This window comes from Phalangium opilio, unplaced genomic scaffold, assembly GCF_054372755.1.
Source record: "Phalangium opilio isolate 3A_F unplaced genomic scaffold, DU_Popi_V2 ptg000009l_1, whole genome shotgun sequence".
Classification (NCBI taxonomy): Eukaryota; Metazoa; Arthropoda; class Arachnida; order Opiliones; family Phalangiidae; genus Phalangium; species Phalangium opilio.
The window spans coordinates 12531183-12549085 of record NW_028324146.1 but is presented as its reverse complement, the minus strand read 5'-3'; the positions used below and the strand labels follow the sequence as shown (position 1 = coordinate 12549085).

Genomic DNA, 17903 nt, shown 5'->3' with positions numbered 1-17903 from the left:
GTGAGACAAATTAACCTTCATCATTTTAAAACAATAACAAAAAGAAAACATGTTTGCTTTTTTCATATCTATTAAAATTTAAAAGAGGAAAAAAAAGTGAAAAAGCCAACGGCACGCAGTGTTCCTAAGTGGTCTCCCTCCCAAGTAGTGACTGCGCTCGACGCTGCTTAACTTCGGTTATCGGACGAGAACCGGAGTATTCAGCGTGATATGGCCGTTGCCGAGAGTGCTAGTTAACAATTTGAATTTAATTAACTTTCATCTTTATAAAACAATAACAAAAAAGAAGATATGTTTGCTTTTTTCATATCTGGTGGAATTTAAAAGAGGAAACAAAAGTGAAAAAGCAAACGGCACGCAGTATTCCCAAGTACTGTATGCGCTCGACGCTGCTTAACTTCGGTGATCGGACGTGAACCAGTGTTTTCAGCGTGATATGGCCGTTGCCGAAAGTGCTAGTTAATAATTCGAATTTAAATTAAGTGAGACAAATTAACCTTCATCATTTTAAAACAATAACAAAAAGAAAACCTGTTTGCTTTTTACATATCTATTAAAATTTAATAGAGGAAAAAAAAGTGAAAAGGCCAACGGCACGCAGTGTTCCTAAGTGGTCTCCCTCCCAAGTAATGACTGCGCTCGACGCTGCTTAACTTCGGTTATCGGACGAGAACCGGTGTATTCAGCGTGATATGGCCGTTGCCGAGAATGCTAGTTAATAATTTGAATTTAATTAACTTTCATCTTTATAAAACAATAACAAAAAGAAGATATGTTTGCTTTTTTCATATCTGGTGGAATTTGAAAGAGGAAACAAAAGTGAAAAAGCCAACGGCACGCAGTATTCCCAAGTACTGTATGCGCTCGACGCTGCTTAACTTCGGTGATCGGACGTGAACTTGTGTTTTCAGCGTGATATGGCCGTTGCCGAGAGTGCTAGTTAATAATTCGAATTTAAATTAAGTGAGACAAATTAACCTTCATCATTTTAAAACAATAACAAAAAGAAAACGTGTTTGCTTTTTTCATATCTATTAAAATTTAAAAGAGGAAAAAAAAGTGAAAAAGCCAACGGCACGCAGTGTTCCTAAGTGGTCTCCCTCCCAAGTAGTGACTGCGCTCGACGCTGCTTAACTTCGGTTATCGGACGAGAACCGGAGTATTCAGCGTGATATGGCCGTTGCCGAGATTGCTAGTTAATAATTTGAATTTAATTAACTTTCATCTTTATAAAACAATAACAAAAAAGAAGATATGTTTGCTTTTTTCATATCTGGTGGAATTTAAAAGAGGAAACAAAAGTGAAAAAGCAAACGGCACGCAGTATTCCCAAGTACTGTATGCGCTCGACGCTGCTTAACTTCGGTGATCGGACGTGAACCAGTGTTTTCAGCGTGATATGGCCGTTGCCGAAAGTGCTAGTTAATAATTCGAATTTAAATTAAGTGAGACAAATTAACCTTCATCATTTTAAAACAATAACAAAAAGAAAACATGTTTGCTTTTTTCATATCTATTAAAATTTAAAAGAGGAAAAAAAAGTGAAAAAGCCAACGGCACGCAGTGTTCCTAAGTGGTCTCCCTCCCAAGTAGTGACTGCGCTCGACGCTGCTTAACTTCGGTTATCGGACGAGAACCGGAGTATTCAGCGTGATATGGCCGTTGCCGAGAGTGCTAGTTAACAATTTGAATTTAATTAACTTTCATCTTTATAAAACAATAACAAAAAAGAAGATATGTTTGCTTTTTTCATATCTGGTGGAATTTAAAAGAGGAAACAAAAGTGAAAAAGCAAACGGCACGCAGTATTCCCAAGTACTGTATGCGCTCGACGCTGCTTAACTTCGGTGATCGGACGTGAACCAGTGTTTTCAGCGTGATATGGCCGTTGCCGAAAGTGCTAGTTAATAATTCGAATTTAAATTAAGTGAGACAAATTAACCTTCATCATTTTAAAACAATAACAAAAAGAAAACCTGTTTGCTTTTTACATATCTATTAAAATTTAATAGAGGAAAAAAAAGTGAAAAGGCCAACGGCACGCAGTGTTCCTAAGTGGTCTCCCTCCCAAGTAATGACTGCGCTCGACGCTGCTTAACTTCGGTTATCGGACGAGAACCGGTGTATTCAGCGTGATATGGCCGTTGCCGAGAATGCTAGTTAATAATTTGAATTTAATTAACTTTCATCTTTATAAAACAATAACAAAAAGAAGATATGTTTGCTTTTTTCATATCTGGTGGAATTTGAAAGAGGAAACAAAAGTGAAAAAGCCAACGGCACGCAGTATTCCCAAGTACTGTATGCGCTCGACGCTGCTTAACTTCGGTGATCGGACGTGAACTTGTGTTTTCAGCGTGATATGGCCGTTGCCGAGAGTGCTAGTTAATAATTCGAATTTAAATTAAGTGAGACAAATTAACCTTCATCATTTTAAAACAATAACAAAAAGAAAACGTGTTTGCTTTTTTCATATCTATTAAAATTTAAAAGAGGAAAAAAAAGTGAAAAAGCCAACGGCACGCAGTGTTCCTAAGTGGTCTCCCTCCCAAGTAGTGACTGCGCTCGACGCTGCTTAACTTCGGTTATCGGACGAGAACCGGAGTATTCAGCGTGATATGGCCGTTGCCGAGAGTGCTAGTTAATAATTTGAATTTAATTAACTTTCATCTTTATAAAACAATAACAAAAAAGAAGATATGTTTGCTTTTTTCATATCTGGTGGAATTTAAAAGAGGAAACAAAAGTGAAAAAGCAAACGGCACGCAGTATTCCCAAGTACTGTATGCGCTCGACGCTGCTTAACTTCGGTGATCGGACGTGAACCAGTGTTTTCAGCGTGATATGGCCGTTGCCGAAAGTGCTAGTTAATAATTCGAATTTAAATTAAGTGAGACAAATTAACCTTCATCATTTTAAAACAATAACAAAAAGAAAACATGTTTGCTTTTTTCATATCTATTAAAATTTAAAAGAGGAAAAAAAAGTGAAAAAGCCAACGGCACGCAGTGTTCCTAAGTGGTCTCCCTCCCAAGTAGTGACTGCGCTCGACGCTGCTTAACTTCGGTTATCGGACGAGAACCGGAGTATTCAGCGTGATATGGCCGTTGCCGAGAGTGCTAGTTAACAATTTGAATTTAATTAACTTTCATCTTTAAAAAACAATAACAAAAAAGAAGATATGTTTGCTTTTTTCATATCTGGTGGAATTTAAAAGAGGAAACAAAAGTGAAAAAGCCAACGGCACGCAGTATTCCCAAGTACTGTATGCGCTCGACGCTGCTTAACTTCGGTGATCGGACGTGAACCGGTGTTTTCAGAGTGATATGGCCGTTGCCGAGAGTGCTAGTTAATAATTCGAATTTAAATTAAGTGAGACAAATTAACCTTCATCATTTTAAAACAATAACAAAAAGAAAACGTGTTTGCTTTTTTCATATCTATTAAAATTTAAAAGAGGAAAAAAAAGTGAAAAAGCCAACGGCACGCAGTGTTCCTAAGTGGTCTCCCTCCCAAGTAGTGACTGCGCTCGACGCTGCTTAACTTCGGTTATCGGACGAGAACCGGAGTATTCAGCGTGATATGGCCGTTGCCGAGAGTGCTAGTTAATAATTTGAATTTAATTAACTTTCATCTTTATAAAACAATAACAAAAAAGAAGATATGTTTGCTTTTTTCATATCTGGTGGAATTTAAAAGAGGAAACAAAAGTGAAAAAGCAAACGGCACGCAGTATTCCCAAGTACTGTATGCGCTCGACGCTGCTTAACTTCGGTGATCGGACGTGAACCAGTGTTTTCAGCGTGATATGGCCGTTGCCGAAAGTGCTAGTTAATAATTCGAATTTAAATTAAGTGAGACAAATTAACCTTCATCATTTTAAAACAATAACAAAAAGAAAACATGTTTGCTTTTTTCATATCTATTAAAATTTAAAAGAGGAAAAAAAAGTGAAAAAGCCAACGGCACGCAGTGTTCCTAAGTGGTCTCCCTCCCAAGTAGTGACTGCGCTCGACGCTGCTTAACTTCGGTTATCGGACGAGAACCGGAGTATTCAGCGTGATATGGCCGTTGCCGAGAGTGCTAGTTAACAATTTGAATTTAATTAACTTTCATCTTTAAAAAACAATAACAAAAAAGAAGATATGTTTGCTTTTTTCATATCTGGTGGAATTTAAAAGAGGAAACAAAAGTGAAAAAGCCAACGGCACGCAGTATTCCCAAGTACTGTATGCGCTCGACGCTGCTTAACTTCGGTGATCGGACGTGAACCGGTGTTTTCAGAGTGATATGGCCGTTGCCGAGAGTGCTAGTTAATAATTCGAATTTAAATTAAGTGAGACAAATTAACCTTCATCATTTTAAAACAATAACAAAAAGAAAACCTGTTTGCTTTTTACATATCTATTAAAATTTAAAAGAGGAAAAAAAAGTGAAAAAGCCAACGGCACGCAGTGTTCCTAAGTGGTCTCCCTCCCAAGTAATGACTGCGCTCGACGCTGCTTAACTTCGGTTATCGGTCGAGAACCGGTGTATTCAGCGTGATATGGCCGTTGCCGAGAATGCTAGTTAATAATTTGAATTTAATTAACTTTCTTCTTTATAAAACAATAACAAATAGAAGATATGTTTGCTTTTTTCATGTCTGGTGGAATTTAAAAGAGGAAACAAAAGTGAAAAAGCAAACGGCACGCAGTATTCCCAAGTACTGTATGCGCTCGACGCTGCTTAACTTCGGTGATCGGACGTGAACCGGTGTTTTCAGCGTGATATGGCCGTTGCCGAGAGTGCTAGTTAATAATTCGAATTTAAATTAAGTGAGACAAATTAACCTTCATCATTTTAAAACAATAACAAAAAGAAAACCTGTTTGCTTTTTACATATCTATTAAAATTTAATAGAGGAAAAAAAAGTGAAAAGGCCAACGGCACGCAGTGTTCCTAAGTGGTCTCCCTCCCAAGTAATGACTGCGCTCGACGCTGCTTAACTTCGGTTATCGGACGAGAACCGGTGTATTCAGCGTGACATGGCCGTTGCCGAGAATGCTAGTTAATAATTTGAATTTAATTAACTTTCATCTTTATAAAACAATAACAAAAAGAAGATATGTTTGCTTTTTTCATATCTGGTGGAATTTGAAAGAGGAAACAAAAGTGAAAAAGCCAACGGCACGCAGTATTCCCAAGTACTGTATGCGCTCGACGCTGCTTAACTTCGGTGATCGGACGTGAACTTGTGTTTTCAGCGTGATATGGCCGTTGCCGAGAGTGCTAGTTAATAATTCGAATTTAAATTAAGTGAGACAAATTAACCTTCATCATTTTAAAACAATAACAAAAAGAAAACGTGTTTGCTTTTTTCATATCTATTAAAATTAAAAAGAGGAAAAAAAAGTGAAAAAGCCAACGGCACGCAGTGTTCCTAAGTGGTCTCCCTCCCAAGTAATGACTGCGCTCGACGCTGCTTAACTTCGGTTATCGGTCGAGAACCGGTGTATTCAGCGTGATATGGCCGTTGCCGAGAATGCTAGTTAATAATTTGAATTTAATTAACTTTCTTCTTTATAAAACAATAACAAATAGAAGATATGTTTGCTTTTTTCATGTCTGGTGGAATTTAAAAGAGGAAACAAAAGTGAAAAAGCAAACGGCACGCAGTATTCCCAAGTACTGTATGCGCTCGACGCTGCTTAACTTCGGTGATCGGACGTGAACCGGTGTTTTCAGCGTGATATGGCCGTTGCCGAGAGTGCTAGTTAATAATTCGAATTTAAATTAAGTGAGACAAATTAACCTTCATCATTTTAAAACAATAACAAAAAGAAAACCTGTTTGCTTTTTACATATCTATTAAAATTTAATAGAGGAAAAAAAAGTGAAAAGGCCAACGGCACGCAGTGTTCCTAAGTGGTCTCCCTCCCAAGTAATGACTGCGCTCGACGCTGCTTAACTTCGGTTATCGGACGAGAACCGGTGTATTCAGCGTGATATGGCCGTTGCCGAGAATGCTAGTTAATAATTTGAATTTAATTAACTTTCTTCTTTATCAAACAATAACAAAAAGAAGATATGTTTGCTTTTTTCATGTCTGGTGGAATTTAAAAGAGGAAACAAAAGTGAAAAAGCAAACGGCACGCAGTATTCCCAAGTACTGTATGCGCTCGACGCTGCTTAACTTCGGTGATCGGACGTGAACCAGTGTTTTCAGCGTGATATGGCCGTTGCCGAAAGTGCTAGTTAATAATTCGAATTTAAATTAAGTGAGACAAATTAACCTTCATCATTTTAAAACAATAACAAAAAGAAAACCTGTTTGCTTTTTACATATCTATTAAAATTTAATAGAGGAAAAAAAAGTGAAAAGGCCAACGGCACGCAGTGTTCCTAAGTGGTCTCCCTCCCAAGTAATGACTGCGCTCGACGCTGCTTAACTTCGGTTATCGGACGAGAACCGGTGTATTCAGCGTGATATGGCCGTTGCCGAGAATGCTAGTTAATAATTTGAATTTAATTAACTTTCATCTTTATAAAACAATAACAAAAAGAAGATATGTTTGCTTTTTTCATATCTGGTGGAATTTGAAAGAGGAAACAAAAGTGAAAAAGCCAACGGCACGCAGTATTCCCAAGTACTGTATGCGCTCGACGCTGCTTAACTTCGGTGATCGGACGTGAACTTGTGTTTTCAGCGTGATATGGCCGTTGCCGAGAGTGCTAGTTAATAATTCGAATTTAAATTAAGTGAGACAAATTAACCTTCATCATTTTAAAACAATAACAAAAAGAAAACGTGTTTGCTTTTTTCATATCTATTAAAATTTAAAAGAGGAAAAAAAAGTGAAAAAGCCAACGGCACGCAGTGTTCCTAAGTGGTCTCCCTCCCAAGTAGTGACTGCGCTCGACGCTGCTTAACTTCGGTTATCGGACGAGAACCGGAGTATTCAGCGTGATATGGCCGTTGCCGAGATTGCTAGTTAATAATTTGAATTTAATTAACTTTCATCTTTATAAAACAATAACAAAAAAGAAGATATGTTTGCTTTTTTCATATCTGGTGGAATTTAAAAGAGGAAACAAAAGTGAAAAAGCAAACGGCACGCAGTATTCCCAAGTACTGTATGCGCTCGACGCTGCTTAACTTCGGTGATCGGACGTGAACCAGTGTTTTCAGCGTGATATGGCCGTTGCCGAAAGTGCTAGTTAATAATTCGAATTTAAATTAAGTGAGACAAATTAACCTTCATCATTTTAAAACAATAACAAAAAGAAAACATGTTTGCTTTTTTCATATCTATTAAAATTTAAAAGAGGAAAAAAAAGTGAAAAAGCCAACGGCACGCAGTGTTCCTAAGTGGTCTCCCTCCCAAGTAGTGACTGCGCTCGACGCTGCTTAACTTCGGTTATCGGACGAGAACCGGAGTATTCAGCGTGATATGGCCGTTGCCGAGAGTGCTAGTTAACAATTTGAATTTAATTAACTTTCATCTTTATAAAACAATAACAAAAAAGAAGATATGTTTGCTTTTTTCATATCTGGTGGAATTTAAAAGAGGAAACAAAAGTGAAAAAGCAAACGGCACGCAGTATTCCCAAGTACTGTATGCGCTCGACGCTGCTTAACTTCGGTGATCGGACGTGAACCAGTGTTTTCAGCGTGATATGGCCGTTGCCGAAAGTGCTAGTTAATAATTCGAATTTAAATTAAGTGAGACAAATTAACCTTCATCATTTTAAAACAATAACAAAAAGAAAACCTGTTTGCTTTTTACATATCTATTAAAATTTAATAGAGGAAAAAAAAGTGAAAAGGCCAACGGCACGCAGTGTTCCTAAGTGGTCTCCCTCCCAAGTAATGACTGCGCTCGACGCTGCTTAACTTCGGTTATCGGACGAGAACCGGTGTATTCAGCGTGATATGGCCGTTGCCGAGAATGCTAGTTAATAATTTGAATTTAATTAACTTTCATCTTTATAAAACAATAACAAAAAGAAGATATGTTTGCTTTTTTCATATCTGGTGGAATTTGAAAGAGGAAACAAAAGTGAAAAAGCCAACGGCACGCAGTATTCCCAAGTACTGTATGCGCTCGACGCTGCTTAACTTCGGTGATCGGACGTGAACTTGTGTTTTCAGCGTGATATGGCCGTTGCCGAGAGTGCTAGTTAATAATTCGAATTTAAATTAAGTGAGACAAATTAACCTTCATCATTTTAAAACAATAACAAAAAGAAAACGTGTTTGCTTTTTTCATATCTATTAAAATTTAAAAGAGGAAAAAAAAGTGAAAAAGCCAACGGCACGCAGTGTTCCTAAGTGGTCTCCCTCCCAAGTAGTGACTGCGCTCGACGCTGCTTAACTTCGGTTATCGGACGAGAACCGGAGTATTCAGCGTGATATGGCCGTTGCCGAGAGTGCTAGTTAATAATTTGAATTTAATTAACTTTCATCTTTATAAAACAATAACAAAAAAGAAGATATGTTTGCTTTTTTCATATCTGGTGGAATTTAAAAGAGGAAACAAAAGTGAAAAAGCAAACGGCACGCAGTATTCCCAAGTACTGTATGCGCTCGACGCTGCTTAACTTCGGTGATCGGACGTGAACCAGTGTTTTCAGCGTGATATGGCCGTTGCCGAAAGTGCTAGTTAATAATTCGAATTTAAATTAAGTGAGACAAATTAACCTTCATCATTTTAAAACAATAACAAAAAGAAAACATGTTTGCTTTTTTCATATCTATTAAAATTTAAAAGAGGAAAAAAAAGTGAAAAAGCCAACGGCACGCAGTGTTCCTAAGTGGTCTCCCTCCCAAGTAGTGACTGCGCGCGACGCTGCTTAACTTCGGTTATCGGACGAGAACCGGAGTATTCAGCGTGATATGGCCGTTGCCGAGAGTGCTAGTTAACAATTTGAATTTAATTAACTTTCATCTTTAAAAAACAATAACAAAAAAGAAGATATGTTTGCTTTTTTCATATCTGGTGGAATTTAAAAGAGGAAACAAAAGTGAAAAAGCCAACGGCACGCAGTATTCCCAAGTACTGTATGCGCTCGACGCTGCTTAACTTCGGTGATCGGACGTGAACCGGTGTTTTCAGAGTGATATGGCCGTTGCCGAGAGTGCTAGTTAATAATTCGAATTTAAATTAAGTGAGACAAATTAACCTTCATCATTTTAAAACAATAACAAAAAGAAAACCTGTTTGCTTTTTACATATCTATTAAAATTTAAAAGAGGAAAAAAAAGTGAAAAAGCCAACGGCACGCAGTGTTCCTAAGTGGTCTCCCTCCCAAGTAATGACTGCGCTCGACGCTGCTTAACTTCGGTTATCGGTCGAGAACCGGTGTATTCAGCGTGATATGGCCGTTGCCGAGAATGCTAGTTAATAATTTGAATTTAATTAACTTTCTTCTTTATAAAACAATAACAAATAGAAGATATGTTTGCTTTTTTCATGTCTGGTGGAATTTAAAAGAGGAAACAAAAGTGAAAAAGCAAACGGCACGCAGTATTCCCAAGTACTGTATGCGCTCGACGCTGCTTAACTTCGGTGATCGGACGTGAACCGGTGTTTTCAGCGTGATATGGCCGTTGCCGAGAGTGCTAGTTAATAATTCGAATTTAAATTAAGTGAGACAAATTAACCTTCATCATTTTAAAACAATAACAAAAAGAAAACCTGTTTGCTTTTTACATATCTATTAAAATTTAATAGAGGAAAAAAAAGTGAAAAGGCCAACGGCACGCAGTGTTCCTAAGTGGTCTCCCTCCCAAGTAATGACTGCGCTCGACGCTGCTTAACTTCGGTTATCGGACGAGAACCGGTGTATTCAGCGTGACATGGCCGTTGCCGAGAATGCTAGTTAATAATTTGAATTTAATTAACTTTCATCTTTATAAAACAATAACAAAAAGAAGATATGTTTGCTTTTTTCATATCTGGTGGAATTTGAAAGAGGAAACAAAAGTGAAAAAGCCAACGGCACGCAGTATTCCCAAGTACTGTATGCGCTCGACGCTGCTTAACTTCGGTGATCGGACGTGAACTTGTGTTTTCAGCGTGATATGGCCGTTGCCGAGAGTGCTAGTTAATAATTCGAATTTAAATTAAGTGAGACAAATTAACCTTCATCATTTTAAAACAATAACAAAAAGAAAACGTGTTTGCTTTTTTCATATCTATTAAAATTAAAAAGAGGAAAAAAAAGTGAAAAAGCCAACGGCACGCAGTGTTCCTAAGTGGTCTCCCTCCCAAGTAATGACTGCGCTCGACGCTGCTTAACTTCGGTTATCGGTCGAGAACCGGTGTATTCAGCGTGATATGGCCGTTGCCGAGAATGCTAGTTAATAATTTGAATTTAATTAACTTTCTTCTTTATAAAACAATAACAAATAGAAGATATGTTTGCTTTTTTCATGTCTGGTGGAATTTAAAAGAGGAAACAAAAGTGAAAAAGCAAACGGCACGCAGTATTCCCAAGTACTGTATGCGCTCGACGCTGCTTAACTTCGGTGATCGGACGTGAACCGGTGTTTTCAGCGTGATATGGCCGTTGCCGAAAGTGCTAGTTAATAATTCGAATTTAAATTAAGTGAGACAAATTAACCTTCATCATTTTAAAACAATAACAAAAAGAAAACATGTTTGCTTTTTTCATATCTATTAAAATTTAAAAGAGGAAAAAAAAGTGAAAAAGCCAACGGCACGCAGTGTTCCTAAGTGGTCTCCCTCCCAAGTAGTGACTGCGCTCGACGCTGCTTAACTTCGGTTATCGGACGAGAACCGGAGTATTCAGCGTGATATGGCCGTTGCCGAGAGTGCTAGTTAACAATTTGAATTTAATTAACTTTCATCTTTATAAAACAATAACAAAAAAGAAGATATGTTTGCTTTTTTCATATCTGGTGGAATTTAAAAGAGGAAACAAAAGTGAAAAAGCAAACGGCACGCAGTATTCCCAAGTACTGTATGCGCTCGACGCTGCTTAACTTCGGTGATCGGACGTGAACCAGTGTTTTCAGCGTGATATGGCCGTTGCCGAAAGTGCTAGTTAATAATTCGAATTTAAATTAAGTGAGACAAATTAACCTTCATCATTTTAAAACAATAACAAAAAGAAAACCTGTTTGCTTTTTACATATCTATTAAAATTTAATAGAGGAAAAAAAAGTGAAAAGGCCAACGGCACGCAGTGTTCCTAAGTGGTCTCCCTCCCAAGTAATGACTGCGCTCGACGCTGCTTAACTTCGGTTATCGGACGAGAACCGGTGTATTCAGCGTGATATGGCCGTTGCCGAGAATGCTAGTTAATAATTTGAATTTAATTAACTTTCATCTTTATAAAACAATAACAAAAAGAAGATATGTTTGCTTTTTTCATATCTGGTGGAATTTGAAAGAGGAAACAAAAGTGAAAAAGCCAACGGCACGCAGTATTCCCAAGTACCGTATGCGCTCGACGCTGCTTAACTTCGGTGATCGGACGTGAACTTGTGTTTTCAGCGTGATATGGCCGTTGCCGAGAGTGCTAGTTAATAATTCGAATTTAAATTAAGTGAGACAAATTAACCTTCATCATTTTAAAACAATAACAAAAAGAAAACGTGTTTGCTTTTTTCATATCTATTAAAATTTAAAAGAGGAAAAAAAAGTGAAAAAGCCAACGGCACGCAGTGTTCCTAAGTGGTCTCCCTCCCAAGTAGTGACTGCGCTCGACGCTGCTTAACTTCGGTTATCGGACGAGAACCGGAGTATTCAGCGTGATATGGCCGTTGCCGAGATTGCTAGTTAATAATTTGAATTTAATTAACTTTCATCTTTATAAAACAATAACAAAAAAGAAGATATGTTTGCTTTTTTCATATCTGGTGGAATTTAAAAGAGGAAACAAAAGTGAAAAAGCAAACGGCACGCAGTATTCCCAAGTACTGTATGCGCTCGACGCTGCTTAACTTCGGTGATCGGACGTGAACCAGTGTTTTCAGCGTGATATGGCCGTTGCCGAAAGTGCTAGTTAATAATTCGAATTTAAATTAAGTGAGACAAATTAACCTTCATCATTTTAAAACAATAACAAAAAGAAAACATGTTTGCTTTTTTCATATCTATTAAAATTTAAAAGAGGAAAAAAAAGTGAAAAAGCCAACGGCACGCAGTGTTCCTAAGTGGTCTCCCTCCCAAGTAGTGACTGCGCTCGACGCTGCTTAACTTCGGTTATCGGACGAGAACCGGAGTATTCAGCGTGATATGGCCGTTGCCGAGAGTGCTAGTTAACAATTTGAATTTAATTAACTTTCATCTTTATAAAACAATAACAAAAAAGAAGATATGTTTGCTTTTTTCATATCTGGTGGAATTTAAAAGAGGAAACAAAAGTGAAAAAGCAAACGGCACGCAGTATTCCCAAGTACTGTATGCGCTCGACGCTGCTTAACTTCGGTGATCGGACGTGAACCAGTGTTTTCAGCGTGATATGGCCGTTGCCGAAAGTGCTAGTTAATAATTCGAATTTAAATTAAGTGAGACAAATTAACCTTCATCATTTTAAAACAATAACAAAAAGAAAACCTGTTTGCTTTTTACATATCTATTAAAATTTAATAGAGGAAAAAAAAGTGAAAAGGCCAACGGCACGCAGTGTTCCTAAGTGGTCTCCCTCCCAAGTAATGACTGCGCTCGACGCTGCTTAACTTCGGTTATCGGACGAGAACCGGTGTATTCAGCGTGATATGGCCGTTGCCGAGAATGCTAGTTAATAATTTGAATTTAATTAACTTTCATCTTTATAAAACAATAACAAAAAGAAGATATGTTTGCTTTTTTCATATCTGGTGGAATTTGAAAGAGGAAACAAAAGTGAAAAAGCCAACGGCACGCAGTATTCCCAAGTACTGTATGCGCTCGACGCTGCTTAACTTCGGTGATCGGACGTGAACTTGTGTTTTCAGCGTGATATGGCCGTTGCCGAGAGTGCTAGTTAATAATTCCAATTTAAATTAAGTGAGACAAATTAACCTTCATCATTTTAAAACAATAACAAAAAGAAAACGTGTTTGCTTTTTTCATATCTATTAAAATTTAAAAGAGGAAAAAAAAGTGAAAAAGCCAACGGCACGCAGTGTTCCTAAGTGGTCTCCCTCCCAAGTAGTGACTGCGCTCGACGCTGCTTAACTTCGGTTATCGGACGAGAACCGGAGTATTCAGCGTGATATGGCCGTTGCCGAGAGTGCTAGTTAATAATTTGAATTTAATTAACTTTCATCTTTATAAAACAATAACAAAAAAGAAGATATGTTTGCTTTTTTCATATCTGGTGGAATTTAAAAGAGGAAACAAAAGTGAAAAAGCAAACGGCACGCAGTATTCCCAAGTACTGTATGCGCTCGACGCTGCTTAACTTCGGTGATCGGACGTGAACCAGTGTTTTCAGCGTGATATGGCCGTTGCCGAAAGTGCTAGTTAATAATTCGAATTTAAATTAAGTGAGACAAATTAACCTTCATCATTTTAAAACAATAACAAAAAGAAAACATGTTTGCTTTTTTCATATCTATTAAAATTTAAAAGAGGAAAAAAAAGTGAAAAAGCCAACGGCACGCAGTGTTCCTAAGTGGTCTCCCTCCCAAGTAGTGACTGCGCTCGACGCTGCTTAACTTCGGTTATCGGACGAGAACCGGAGTATTCAGCGTGATATGGCCGTTGCCGAGAGTGCTAGTTAACAATTTGAATTTAATTAACTTTCATCTTTAAAAAACAATAACAAAAAAGAAGATATGTTTGCTTTTTTCATATCTGGTGGAATTTAAAAGAGGAAACAAAAGTGAAAAAGCCAACGGCACGCAGTATTCCCAAGTACTGTATGCGCTCGACGCTGCTTAACTTCGGTGATCGGACGTGAACCGGTGTTTTCAGAGTGATATGGCCGTTGCCGAGAGTGCTAGTTAATAATTCGAATTTAAATTAAGTGAGACAAATTAACCTTCATCATTTTAAAACAATAACAAAAAGAAAACCTGTTTGCTTTTTACATATCTATTAAAATTTAAAAGAGGAAAAAAAAGTGAAAAAGCCAACGGCACGCAGTGTTCCTAAGTGGTCTCCCTCCCAAGTAATGACTGCGCTCGACGCTGCTTAACTTCGGTTATCGGTCGAGAACCGGTGTATTCAGCGTGATATGGCCGTTGCCGAGAATGCTAGTTAATAATTTGAATTTAATTAACTTTCTTCTTTATAAAACAATAACAAATAGAAGATATGTTTGCTTTTTTCATGTCTGGTGGAATTTAAAAGAGGAAACAAAAGTGAAAAAGCAAACGGCACGCAGTATTCCCAAGTACTGTATGCGCTCGACGCTGCTTAACTTCGGTGATCGGACGTGAACCGGTGTTTTCAGCGTGATATGGCCGTTGCCGAGAGTGCTAGTTAATAATTCGAATTTAAATTAAGTGAGACAAATTAACCTTCATCATTTTAAAACAATAACAAAAAGAAAACCTGTTTGCTTTTTACATATCTATTAAAATTTAATAGAGGAAAAAAAAGTGAAAAGGCCAACGGCACGCAGTGTTCCTAAGTGGTCTCCCTCCCAAGTAATGACTGCGCTCGACGCTGCTTAACTTCGGTTATCGGACGAGAACCGGTGTATTCAGCGTGACATGGCCGTTGCCGAGAATGCTAGTTAATAATTTGAATTTAATTAACTTTCATCTTTATAAAACAATAACAAAAAGAAGATATGTTTGCTTTTTTCATATCTGGTGGAATTTGAAAGAGGAAACAAAAGTGAAAAAGCCAACGGCACGCAGTATTCCCAAGTACTGTATGCGCTCGACGCTGCTTAACTTCGGTGATCGGACGTGAACTTGTGTTTTCAGCGTGATATGGCCGTTGCCGAGAGTGCTAGTTAATAATTCGAATTTAAATTAAGTGAGACAAATTAACCTTCATCATTTTAAAACAATAACAAAAAGAAAACGTGTTTGCTTTTTTCATATCTATTAAAATTAAAAAGAGGAAAAAAAAGTGAAAAAGCCAACGGCACGCAGTGTTCCTAAGTGGTCTCCCTCCCAAGTAATGACTGCGCTCGACGCTGCTTAACTTCGGTTATCGGTCGAGAACCGGTGTATTCAGCGTGATATGGCCGTTGCCGAGAATGCTAGTTAATAATTTGAATTTAATTAACTTTCTTCTTTATAAAACAATAACAAATAGAAGATATGTTTGCTTTTTTCATGTCTGGTGGAATTTAAAAGAGGAAACAAAAGTGAAAAAGCAAACGGCACGCAGTATTCCCAAGTACTGTATGCGCTCGACGCTGCTTAACTTCGGTGATCGGACGTGAACCGGTGTTTTCAGCGTGATATGGCCGTTGCCGAGAGTGCTAGTTAATAATTCGAATTTAAATTAAGTGAGACAAATTAACCTTCATCATTTTAAAACAATAACAAAAAGAAAACCTGTTTGCTTTTTACATATCTATTAAAATTTAATAGAGGAAAAAAAAGTGAAAAGGCCAACGGCACGCAGTGTTCCTAAGTGGTCTCCCTCCCAAGTAATGACTGCGCTCGACGCTGCTTAACTTCGGTTATCGGACGAGAACCGGTGTATTCAGCGTGATATGGCCGTTGCCGAGAATGCTAGTTAATAATTTGAATTTAATTAACTTTCTTCTTTATCAAACAATAACAAAAAGAAGCTATGTTTGCTTTTTTCATGTCTGGTGGAATTTAAAAGAGGAAACAAAAGTGAAAAAGCAAACGGCACGCAGTATTCCCAAGTACTGTATGCGCTCGACGCTGCTTAACTTCGGTGATCGGACGTGAACCAGTGTTTTCAGCGTGATATGGCCGTTGCCGAAAGTGCTAGTTAATAATTCGAATTTAAATTAAGTGAGACAAATTAACCTTCATCATTTTAAAACAATAACAAAAAGAAAACCTGTTTGCTTTTTACATATCTATTAAAATTTAATAGAGGAAAAAAAAGTGAAAAGGCCAACGGCACGCAGTGTTCCTAAGTGGTCTCCCTCCCAAGTAATGACTGCGCTCGACGCTGCTTAACTTCGGTTATCGGACGAGAACCGGTGTATTCAGCGTGATATGGCCGTTGCCGAGAATGCTAGTTAATAATTTGAATTTAATTAACTTTCATCTTTATAAAACAATAACAAAAAGAAGATATGTTTGCTTTTTTCATATCTGGTGGAATTTGAAAGAGGAAACAAAAGTGAAAAAGCCAACGGCACGCAGTATTCCCAAGTACTGTATGCGCTCGACGCTGCTTAACTTCGGTGATCGGACGTGAACTTGTGTTTTCAGCGTGATATGGCCGTTGCCGAGAGTGCTAGTTAATAATTCGAATTTAAATTAAGTGAGACAAATTAACCTTCATCATTTTAAAACAATAACAAAAAGAAAACGTGTTTGCTTTTTTCATATCTATTAAAATTTAAAAGAGGAAAAAAAAGTGAAAAAGCCAACGGCACGCAGTGTTCCTAAGTGGTCTCCCTCCCAAGTAGTGACTGCGCTCGACGCTGCTTAACTTCGGTTATCGGACGAGAACCGGAGTATTCAGCGTGATATGGCCGTTGCCGAGATTGCTAGTTAATAATTTGAATTTAATTAACTTTCATCTTTATAAAACAATAACAAAAAAGAAGATATGTTTGCTTTTTTCATATCTGGTGGAATTTAAAAGAGGAAACAAAAGTGAAAAAGCAAACGGCACGCAGTATTCCCAAGTACTGTATGCGCTCGACGCTGCTTAACTTCGGTGATCGGACGTGAACCAGTGTTTTCAGCGTGATATGGCCGTTGCCGAAAGTGCTAGTTAATAATTCGAATTTAAATTAAGTGAGACAAATTAACCTTCATCATTTTAAAACAATAACAAAAAGAAAACATGTTTGCTTTTTTCATATCTATTAAAATTTAAAAGAGGAAAAAAAAGTGAAAAAGCCAACGGCACGCAGTGTTCCTAAGTGGTCTCCCTCCCAAGTAGTGACTGCGCTCGACGCTGCTTAACTTCGGTTATCGGACGAGAACCGGAGTATTCAGCGTGATATGGCCGTTGCCGAGAGTGCTAGTTAACAATTTGAATTTAATTAACTTTCATCTTTATAAAACAATAACAAAAAAGAAGATATGTTTGCTTTTTTCATATCTGGTGGAATTTAAAAGAGGAAACAAAAGTGAAAAAGCAAACGGCACGCAGTATTCCCAAGTACTGTATGCGCTCGACGCTGCTTAACTTCGGTGATCGGACGTGAACCAGTGTTTTCAGCGTGATATGGCCGTTGCCGAAAGTGCTAGTTAATAATTCGAATTTAAATTAAGTGAGACAAATTAACCTTCATCATTTTAAAACAATAACAAAAAGAAAACCTGTTTGCTTTTTACATATCTATTAAAATTTAATAGAGGAAAAAAAAGTGAAAAGGCCAACGGCACGCAGTGTTCCTAAGTGGTCTCCCTCCCAAGTAATGACTGCGCTCGACGCTGCTTAACTTCGGTTATCGGACGAGAACCGGTGTATTCAGCGTGATATGGCCGTTGCCGAGAATGCTAGTTAATAATTTGAATTTAATTAACTTTCATCTTTATAAAACAATAACAAAAAGAAGATATGTTTGCTTTTTTCATATCTGGTGGAATTTGAAAGAGGAAACAAAAGTGAAAAAGCCAACGGCACGCAGTATTCCCAAGTACTGTATGCGCTCGACGCTGCTTAACTTCGGTGATCGGACGTGAACTTGTGTTTTCAGCGTGATATGGCCGTTGCCGAGAGTGCTAGTTAATAATTCGAATTTAAATTAAGTGAGACAAATTAACCTTCATCATTTTAAAACAATAACAAAAAGAAAACGTGTTTGCTTTTTTCATATCTATTAAAATTTAAAAGAGG

At 37.7% G+C, this 17903-nt stretch overlaps 47 pseudogenes; all 47 read right to left on the bottom strand.

Annotated features, from left to right (window-relative positions):
- Positions 1 to 103: 103 nt before the first annotated feature.
- LOC149714798 (5S ribosomal RNA) lies at positions 104 to 222 on the bottom strand (annotated as a pseudogene).
- A 363-nt stretch (positions 223 to 585) lies between these two features.
- Positions 586 to 704, bottom strand: LOC149714797 (5S ribosomal RNA; annotated as a pseudogene).
- A 362-nt stretch (positions 705 to 1066) lies between these two features.
- LOC149714796 (5S ribosomal RNA) lies at positions 1067 to 1185 on the bottom strand (annotated as a pseudogene).
- A 363-nt stretch (positions 1186 to 1548) lies between these two features.
- Positions 1549 to 1667, bottom strand: LOC149714795 (5S ribosomal RNA; annotated as a pseudogene).
- A 363-nt stretch (positions 1668 to 2030) lies between these two features.
- On the bottom strand, positions 2031 to 2149 carry LOC149714794 (5S ribosomal RNA; annotated as a pseudogene).
- A 362-nt stretch (positions 2150 to 2511) lies between these two features.
- On the bottom strand, positions 2512 to 2630 carry LOC149714793 (5S ribosomal RNA; annotated as a pseudogene).
- Positions 2631 to 2993: 363 nt separating this feature from the next.
- LOC149714792 (5S ribosomal RNA) lies at positions 2994 to 3112 on the bottom strand (annotated as a pseudogene).
- A 123-nt stretch (positions 3113 to 3235) lies between these two features.
- LOC149714791 (5S ribosomal RNA) lies at positions 3236 to 3338 on the bottom strand (annotated as a pseudogene).
- A 137-nt stretch (positions 3339 to 3475) lies between these two features.
- Positions 3476 to 3594, bottom strand: LOC149714790 (5S ribosomal RNA; annotated as a pseudogene).
- Positions 3595 to 3957: 363 nt separating this feature from the next.
- LOC149714789 (5S ribosomal RNA) lies at positions 3958 to 4076 on the bottom strand (annotated as a pseudogene).
- A 123-nt stretch (positions 4077 to 4199) lies between these two features.
- Positions 4200 to 4302, bottom strand: LOC149714788 (5S ribosomal RNA; annotated as a pseudogene).
- Positions 4303 to 4439: 137 nt separating this feature from the next.
- Positions 4440 to 4558, bottom strand: LOC149714787 (5S ribosomal RNA; annotated as a pseudogene).
- Positions 4559 to 4680: 122 nt separating this feature from the next.
- LOC149714786 (5S ribosomal RNA) lies at positions 4681 to 4783 on the bottom strand (annotated as a pseudogene).
- Positions 4784 to 4920: 137 nt separating this feature from the next.
- LOC149714785 (5S ribosomal RNA) lies at positions 4921 to 5039 on the bottom strand (annotated as a pseudogene).
- A 362-nt stretch (positions 5040 to 5401) lies between these two features.
- LOC149714784 (5S ribosomal RNA) lies at positions 5402 to 5520 on the bottom strand (annotated as a pseudogene).
- A 122-nt stretch (positions 5521 to 5642) lies between these two features.
- LOC149714783 (5S ribosomal RNA) lies at positions 5643 to 5745 on the bottom strand (annotated as a pseudogene).
- Positions 5746 to 5882: 137 nt separating this feature from the next.
- Positions 5883 to 6001, bottom strand: LOC149714782 (5S ribosomal RNA; annotated as a pseudogene).
- A 362-nt stretch (positions 6002 to 6363) lies between these two features.
- LOC149714781 (5S ribosomal RNA) lies at positions 6364 to 6482 on the bottom strand (annotated as a pseudogene).
- Positions 6483 to 6844: 362 nt separating this feature from the next.
- On the bottom strand, positions 6845 to 6963 carry LOC149714780 (5S ribosomal RNA; annotated as a pseudogene).
- A 363-nt stretch (positions 6964 to 7326) lies between these two features.
- On the bottom strand, positions 7327 to 7445 carry LOC149714779 (5S ribosomal RNA; annotated as a pseudogene).
- Positions 7446 to 7808: 363 nt separating this feature from the next.
- Positions 7809 to 7927, bottom strand: LOC149714778 (5S ribosomal RNA; annotated as a pseudogene).
- A 362-nt stretch (positions 7928 to 8289) lies between these two features.
- LOC149714777 (5S ribosomal RNA) lies at positions 8290 to 8408 on the bottom strand (annotated as a pseudogene).
- Positions 8409 to 8771: 363 nt separating this feature from the next.
- Positions 8772 to 8890, bottom strand: LOC149714776 (5S ribosomal RNA; annotated as a pseudogene).
- A 123-nt stretch (positions 8891 to 9013) lies between these two features.
- On the bottom strand, positions 9014 to 9116 carry LOC149714775 (5S ribosomal RNA; annotated as a pseudogene).
- Positions 9117 to 9253: 137 nt separating this feature from the next.
- Positions 9254 to 9372, bottom strand: LOC149714774 (5S ribosomal RNA; annotated as a pseudogene).
- A 122-nt stretch (positions 9373 to 9494) lies between these two features.
- LOC149714773 (5S ribosomal RNA) lies at positions 9495 to 9597 on the bottom strand (annotated as a pseudogene).
- A 137-nt stretch (positions 9598 to 9734) lies between these two features.
- LOC149714772 (5S ribosomal RNA) lies at positions 9735 to 9853 on the bottom strand (annotated as a pseudogene).
- A 362-nt stretch (positions 9854 to 10215) lies between these two features.
- LOC149714771 (5S ribosomal RNA) lies at positions 10216 to 10334 on the bottom strand (annotated as a pseudogene).
- Positions 10335 to 10456: 122 nt separating this feature from the next.
- LOC149714770 (5S ribosomal RNA) lies at positions 10457 to 10559 on the bottom strand (annotated as a pseudogene).
- Positions 10560 to 10696: 137 nt separating this feature from the next.
- LOC149714769 (5S ribosomal RNA) lies at positions 10697 to 10815 on the bottom strand (annotated as a pseudogene).
- Positions 10816 to 11178: 363 nt separating this feature from the next.
- On the bottom strand, positions 11179 to 11297 carry LOC149714768 (5S ribosomal RNA; annotated as a pseudogene).
- A 362-nt stretch (positions 11298 to 11659) lies between these two features.
- On the bottom strand, positions 11660 to 11778 carry LOC149714767 (5S ribosomal RNA; annotated as a pseudogene).
- Positions 11779 to 12141: 363 nt separating this feature from the next.
- On the bottom strand, positions 12142 to 12260 carry LOC149714766 (5S ribosomal RNA; annotated as a pseudogene).
- Positions 12261 to 12623: 363 nt separating this feature from the next.
- Positions 12624 to 12742, bottom strand: LOC149714765 (5S ribosomal RNA; annotated as a pseudogene).
- A 362-nt stretch (positions 12743 to 13104) lies between these two features.
- On the bottom strand, positions 13105 to 13223 carry LOC149714764 (5S ribosomal RNA; annotated as a pseudogene).
- Positions 13224 to 13586: 363 nt separating this feature from the next.
- On the bottom strand, positions 13587 to 13705 carry LOC149714763 (5S ribosomal RNA; annotated as a pseudogene).
- Positions 13706 to 13828: 123 nt separating this feature from the next.
- On the bottom strand, positions 13829 to 13931 carry LOC149714762 (5S ribosomal RNA; annotated as a pseudogene).
- A 137-nt stretch (positions 13932 to 14068) lies between these two features.
- LOC149714761 (5S ribosomal RNA) lies at positions 14069 to 14187 on the bottom strand (annotated as a pseudogene).
- A 122-nt stretch (positions 14188 to 14309) lies between these two features.
- LOC149714760 (5S ribosomal RNA) lies at positions 14310 to 14412 on the bottom strand (annotated as a pseudogene).
- Positions 14413 to 14549: 137 nt separating this feature from the next.
- Positions 14550 to 14668, bottom strand: LOC149714759 (5S ribosomal RNA; annotated as a pseudogene).
- Positions 14669 to 15030: 362 nt separating this feature from the next.
- LOC149714758 (5S ribosomal RNA) lies at positions 15031 to 15149 on the bottom strand (annotated as a pseudogene).
- A 122-nt stretch (positions 15150 to 15271) lies between these two features.
- On the bottom strand, positions 15272 to 15374 carry LOC149714757 (5S ribosomal RNA; annotated as a pseudogene).
- Positions 15375 to 15511: 137 nt separating this feature from the next.
- Positions 15512 to 15630, bottom strand: LOC149714756 (5S ribosomal RNA; annotated as a pseudogene).
- A 362-nt stretch (positions 15631 to 15992) lies between these two features.
- On the bottom strand, positions 15993 to 16111 carry LOC149714755 (5S ribosomal RNA; annotated as a pseudogene).
- A 362-nt stretch (positions 16112 to 16473) lies between these two features.
- LOC149714754 (5S ribosomal RNA) lies at positions 16474 to 16592 on the bottom strand (annotated as a pseudogene).
- A 363-nt stretch (positions 16593 to 16955) lies between these two features.
- On the bottom strand, positions 16956 to 17074 carry LOC149714753 (5S ribosomal RNA; annotated as a pseudogene).
- Positions 17075 to 17437: 363 nt separating this feature from the next.
- Positions 17438 to 17556, bottom strand: LOC149714752 (5S ribosomal RNA; annotated as a pseudogene).
- Between the last annotated feature and the right edge of the window lie 347 nt (positions 17557 to 17903).